The following is a 6,000-nucleotide window of genomic DNA, read 5'->3' on the forward strand; positions in this document are numbered from 1 at the left end:
AGGACCTCAGTCCCTCACTGTGCTCAGCTAGAGCTTATCCTTGGCAGTGTGGCGAGATGTGTATATGGAAGGTATCCTACAGCCCTGTCAAAAATGACTTCATTTACTGCCTTCATAGACACTTAAATATATTAAAATTCTAGAGAAACATTAATAACAACAAAATTTGGGGAAATTCCTAATACCTATAAGCAAGTACAAGTTGAACATTCCTAACCTAAAAATTACAAAATTTGGGGCTGGAGAGATGGCACAGTTCATAAGTTCTTGTACAGCAAGGCAAGGAACTTACTTCAATCCTAGAACCCATGTAGACAGCCTAGGGTAGCTGTCTGCATACCTTTATCCCCAGTGCTATAGTGGGCAGAGTCAGGAATGTGACTGGGAATTTCTGGCTACCAGTTCACCTCCAGGCTCCAGTCTCAAAGAAATAAGGCAGTTACAGACCAGGACACTTGATGTCCTCCTCTGGATTATGTGTGACACATGTACACATATGTATAACATTACACACGCATGCATGCAGACACATGTATATATGCATGCATGCACAAATATCTGAAATGCTTCAAAACCTAAAATATTTAAGGACTAATATGATGCCACAATTGTAAAACGTCACATTTTCCCTTGCATGAATACGGCGGGTCACTGTGGAAACATAGCTACAGTAGAAATCAACCTGAAATTAGCCTTAAGCTATGTGAATAAGGTGAATATGAAATAAAGGAATTTCATGTTTTGTATTAAGTCTTAAATCTAAGATATCTTCATTATGTAAATTAAATATTCCAAAATCTTAGAAATGCCTAAAATCACGAACATTTCTGACACCAAGGATTCTGGATAAGAAGTATTCAGCCAGTGTCACCTTGTGTCTCAGTCACTCTTTAGGTCGGCTGTATCTCAGTCAGCCAGTGTCCCCCTGCATCTCAGTCACTCTTTAGGTTGGCCCTATCCTGAGAGAGGATCGGAATAGGTAAAAAATAAGAAGAGGAGAAGGAGAATTAGTATCCTGTGTGACTTGTGAGTTCTGCGGGATGACTCAGACATAGGGAGGTTTGAAAGAAGGGGCAGAGAAATAATAAGAGATACTGTAGACTTTCATTGCTCTTCATGAACATTATGAGTCATATAACACATGATTATTGAAACTACAGTTGAATGTGGAATTGAGGTCCTCACAAATGTGCTTCCTCAGGAAGAGGTAATACTCAATAGACTAGGCTTCTCGTCCCATCTGACTAAAGTCCTTTTCAGAAGATGGCCGCTGTAGATGCAGAAGTGGGAGGAGAAGACCACTTAACGTGCACAGCAGGCACACTGGGTTTTATGCCACCACATGTTTCTAGTAGCTGGGGACAAGTGAGGAAAGTCTCCCTGGAAGACTTTAGAGAGAGTGTAGATCTGCTCAAGCCGTCAGGATGAACCTCCAAGTCTGCAGAGCCATGACCATCCATTTCTGTTGTTTCAAGGTCTCTGGGACTTGGTTGTAGCAGTCCGCAGGGACATGTATAGCAAGTAATCTCCACATTGAATGTCTGACCAGGTCCCCAGGTAGCCCGGGAGCCCACCCCGCATACTCAGTCATGGCTGTTTCCAGATGCAAAGATGGCATCCAGCTCCGTGGGCTGAAGGCCAAAGACAATGTTGTCAATTGCTTCTGTATTTGAAATATCAAGTAATATCCCTACCAAGTTATCGTTTATCAAATTCGCTAACATCGTATCCAGTTTCTGGGAAGCTAATAATTGTATATTTTTGGGAAGGCAATGATTCATTTAGTGTGAGCTATTCTTGTTTCACGTAACTGTGTTTATATTTGTCCACCATGATAGGAAAAACTCTCAGCCCTTACAACATCAGTCAATTACCCACGAATTTTTCCCCCTTTATACCGATTCTCATCTTTGTATTTAGTTTTGATTGCAGTTTGTCCAACTTTAGGAGATTACTATGCTGCCTGACTTTAAAACAAAACATAATACAGAACTTAGTCCAAAATCTGTTTTTCACACAAGAATCTCAGAAAGGAAGTAACTATACACGTTCTTGACTGGACACTGGAAATAGGATTTTTAATTCTCTTTTATCATGTTAAAAAAGAAGATTCTAGAGGTATCAGAAATCTCTTGGGAAGTGTTGCTGTCTGCCTCACTTCCCCTCAATCTCTTTCCTCATTCATTCTCACTGGAGGGAGGCTCTTCTTCAGTGAGTGATGGCATTTTGGAAATCTAAAAAGAATCTGTTCTTAAATATGGAGCACTACTTTCCCCGGGTAGTCATGACTTTAAAAGAAAAAGAATTTTAGTCTTTAAAGCTAACGCTTTAAATGATGTCTTTCCCGAACTGAGCATTGCACAGAGCCTTAACGCATCACTGTATTTGAACTTGGTAAGCTCTCAGTGCTGAGTCGAGATGGATAATGAAGAGCAATCTGAAGTTTGCATGGACCAAATTACAAGCTCTAGTCAGTGCCGCCATGAGTATTCCAATGCAGGGCTGTCTGACTGGAATAGATTTCCATATTGGCCTTGAAGGGGAAAGCAAGGTAGGAGGTTTCCTCAACAGAGCAGAGCTAGAGAAGGGACTTTGTAGACAGGATTCTATCAGCTTACAATTGTACCAGGGCTTTTCTTGAGACTTTTTTTGATATAACCTAACCACTACGCACTCTGAATATTCCACGTTTGTAAAAGATCCTGAGGAGACCGACATGCTCCAAGCTTGGAATGAACAGCACGATGCACATGTCCTAGAGGATAACTTGCAGCATGAATTCCCTCCTTCCACCACAGGGGCCTTGGAGATTGAACTCGATTCATAAAGTAGGGTGAGAAGTACTTTTACTTGCTGAGCTCTCTGGCTTGTTCCCATTGTTAAAACCTGTAAACTTAGTTATTAAAACTTATGAAAGCAAAACGCACAGGTCTTATGTTTTGTTGTAGTAGACTACTGTTACGTCATGCAACAGACTACAGCAAATTTATAACTTAACTCAATACCACTCTAGCCTCAAAAGTCCAATACAGACCTCATGGACTAAAGTTAGTGTTCACTTTGGGAGGGGAATCCTTTCTGAACCTTCGCTAGCTTCTACAGTCTGTCTGCATCCCCATCTTCTCTTTTAAACCACAGCAGGAGGGGGAATCTATGGACCTTTGAAATCACATTGGGCCACTCCAGTAATTCTTAGTAGTTCTATTTTTAAAAGAAGGCAATGTACGACCATAACGTCAGCACAATCTCTTCCCTCTTTGTGGGGAGGAGGGCTGTGAAAGGTAACCTGATTCCTGGTTGAGATAGGTTGAATCCCCAGGGACACTAAAAGGAATGGCAGGTGCATTCCCAGTCTCCCAAGAGATCAAGGCCTCACTTGCTGCAGCCCCCACAGACCCCTGTAGAGAGGTTTGAGACAGACTGGTCACATATGGCAATGCCCCAGCCTCTCCTCCACAGGTCATGTAGGCTCGACAGATGAGTCATAGAAGCAGGAGCCCGCCTCCAAATATGCAGATGAGGTCTTCCCAAGCTCTCAGGCCAAACCAATAGGAAGTACCTGCTATCAGACACTGGTCGATCGAAAAACTGTATTTAAGAATCATGTTCACGATTAAAGGTATGCAAGGATCACTCCTTTGTCTGAGAGCTTCTGTCAAATTAGCTGTAACACCACCATTTGGGGAAGAGATCTGCTTTTCTGAAATCACCACCAGAACCCCTTCTGCACCCCTTGCTAACTAGTCAGTCCCCTGCTGGCTAAGCACGACTTGAAACAGAGCAGAACAACACCTGCCCAGTTCTCTTCCCTTCTGCTGAACCACACACCTAGCTGGATCTCCATGGAAACCTCCAGCATGGAGACCCACACCTCTTTGTCCTGTAAGGTAGCATGCTTGCTGGTTCCAGAGCTTAGGCTGTAGACATCTCTTGGAGGGATTGCCATTCATCCCGTCTGGCCACCTCAGGCACTGACAGCAAGCACCTGAGTGATTCTGTCTCTGGCAGAACTATCTATGGAGCTGAGTTCAGCTCCCATTGCTACATGTAAGTTGGTGAACTAAGTGAAGCGGGTTAAGTACTTTGCAAACAGGTTGCGTGTTTCCTAGTGAAGCAGACAGCTGTGTCAGCCTTTAAGAAGACCAACATATAAGATCCTCCCTCCTGTGTAGAGTTCATGAAGATAGAATTTCTAAAGCAACTCTAGTACTTGGAGGCATTCATTTGTTATTTAATGGTTCATTTATAGTTTTTTTTTTTTTTTTTTGGTTCTTTTTTCCGGAGCTGGGGACCGAACCCAGGGCCTTGTGCTTCCTAGGCAAGCGCTCTACCACTGAGCTAAGTGCCCAGCCCCATTCATTTGTTATTTAATGGTTCATTTATAGTTATTTTTAAGAGGGAATATGATAGTCAGACAAATTGTCTTTCTTTTCAATTGTTTCAGCATAGGAAATCACAGATCTATGCTCTCTCCTTTCCAACATCCCAACTTTGCTCTTGGATGACTCTTGTCACATCTCGGGGAGACTTAACTTTTGGGGCTTGTTCTTTGGAATAATGACTTGTGACCTGGACCAAATTTCTGTTGGTAAAAATGGTGCTTTGTTTAACCACCTCTGAGCTGCTAAGTATATTTTAACTCTCTTTTAAGGAGACCTAATATGTATTAATTCACTTAGGATTCGCACCGTGCTGCAGAGTTGAAGGCCAGCCTCTAGACAGTCAGCATCTTTTAAATTCCTTTGATACACCTCCTGATATAAATTCTCTGTTTCAACTGTGAAAGCAGAGGAATTAAAAAGTAAAGCAGTTTTCTATGAGACTTAACTTTTTAGTTAACTTTTTAGCATCTAGAGTAAAACCTTAGAGAGCCAGAGGCTTTTAAAATGTTACAAATGGAAACTAGGAACCAAGGGGAATAATTTCCTCATTGAGGCACATGTAACTTTTACCTTGTAGTGTTTTCACTTGTAAATGTTTCACCCATGATCTCCAGATTTCCATTTCAGGTCTTCACTAGCATCATCTGGAAGAGCAAGGACCTGGCATCATCAACTTGGTGGTACAGTCTCATAAAACAGGGCCCATCTACCTGTTATAGTGTTCTATTGTAGAAATCCCACTAGGTATGGTGTGTGTGTGTGTGTGTGTGTGTGTGTGTGTGTGTGTGTAGGAGTTCTTCCTAAGAGTTAGAAGTGGATGAAAACCATAAGTAAATAAAGACATTTAGTTGACAACCCAAGAAGGTTCACATATTCGCAACTATTGGGACCTTAAGCCCTACTGCAATTCCCCCATAGTAGATTAATGAACTGTGTTTAAGGGTGAATGATGTTGAATTATTTACATTTTTTACTTTTATTTTAGTTTATATCTTTCCTTGGATTATCCTGAAACCTATCAAAGGATAGAAAAGCATTTTCTTTTTTTCTATGGAGAATCTTGTACATTGGGCTACACTGAGGTACTTCTTTTCCTTGATCTCATCATTATCAACTTCCTACTGAGTGTCTTTGACAGACACTGGCCTCAGGAGGATGTCAGTGTGTTTGGGTCCCCACACTGGGTCAGGGCTTCTGATTATCATTGGCCTATTCTGCTCACTGGAAAACTGAAAGACTGAACATAACTTTGTTGCTTCTTCACTTGTGATTTAAGCATAAAACATGGTGTTGGGAAGATCTAGACCAGTGATCTGTGGGTTGTGACCCCGTTGTTGTTGTTGTTGTTGTGTTATGTGTGTGTAATGGCCCTTCCACAGGAGCCATGTATCCTGCATATTGAATATTTACATTAGATTCATAACAGTAGCAAAAATACATGTATGAAGTAGCAACATAAACAACTTTATGGTTGGATGTCCCTACAACACAAGGAGCTATATGAAAGGGTCACAGATTTGGGAAGCTTGAGAGCTGCTGCTCCAGACAAAGCTGTGTTTGGAATGACAGTGCTTACTGACTCTGCTTGCTGTCTCTGCCTAGAGTCAGAGTGAGTGAC

General features: G+C 41.8%; 1 long non-coding RNA gene across 1 annotated transcript in view; it reads left to right on the forward strand.

Moving 5' to 3' along the window:
* LOC148006878 (uncharacterized) overlaps positions 1-2,926 on the forward strand; it is a 62,964-nt gene extending 60,038 nt beyond the window's left edge. The window contains exon 3 of the long non-coding RNA XR_015644786.1: positions 2,700-2,926. This is a non-coding gene — a long non-coding RNA (uncharacterized LOC148006878). The remainder of the gene's footprint in view (positions 1-2,699) is intronic.
* Positions 2,927-6,000: the final 3,074 nt, after the last annotated feature.

This window comes from Rattus norvegicus, chromosome 1, assembly GCF_021556685.1.
Source record: "Rattus norvegicus strain SHRSP/BbbUtx chromosome 1, alternate assembly SHRSP_T2T, whole genome shotgun sequence".
Taxonomy (NCBI): Eukaryota; Metazoa; Chordata; class Mammalia; order Rodentia; family Muridae; genus Rattus; species Rattus norvegicus.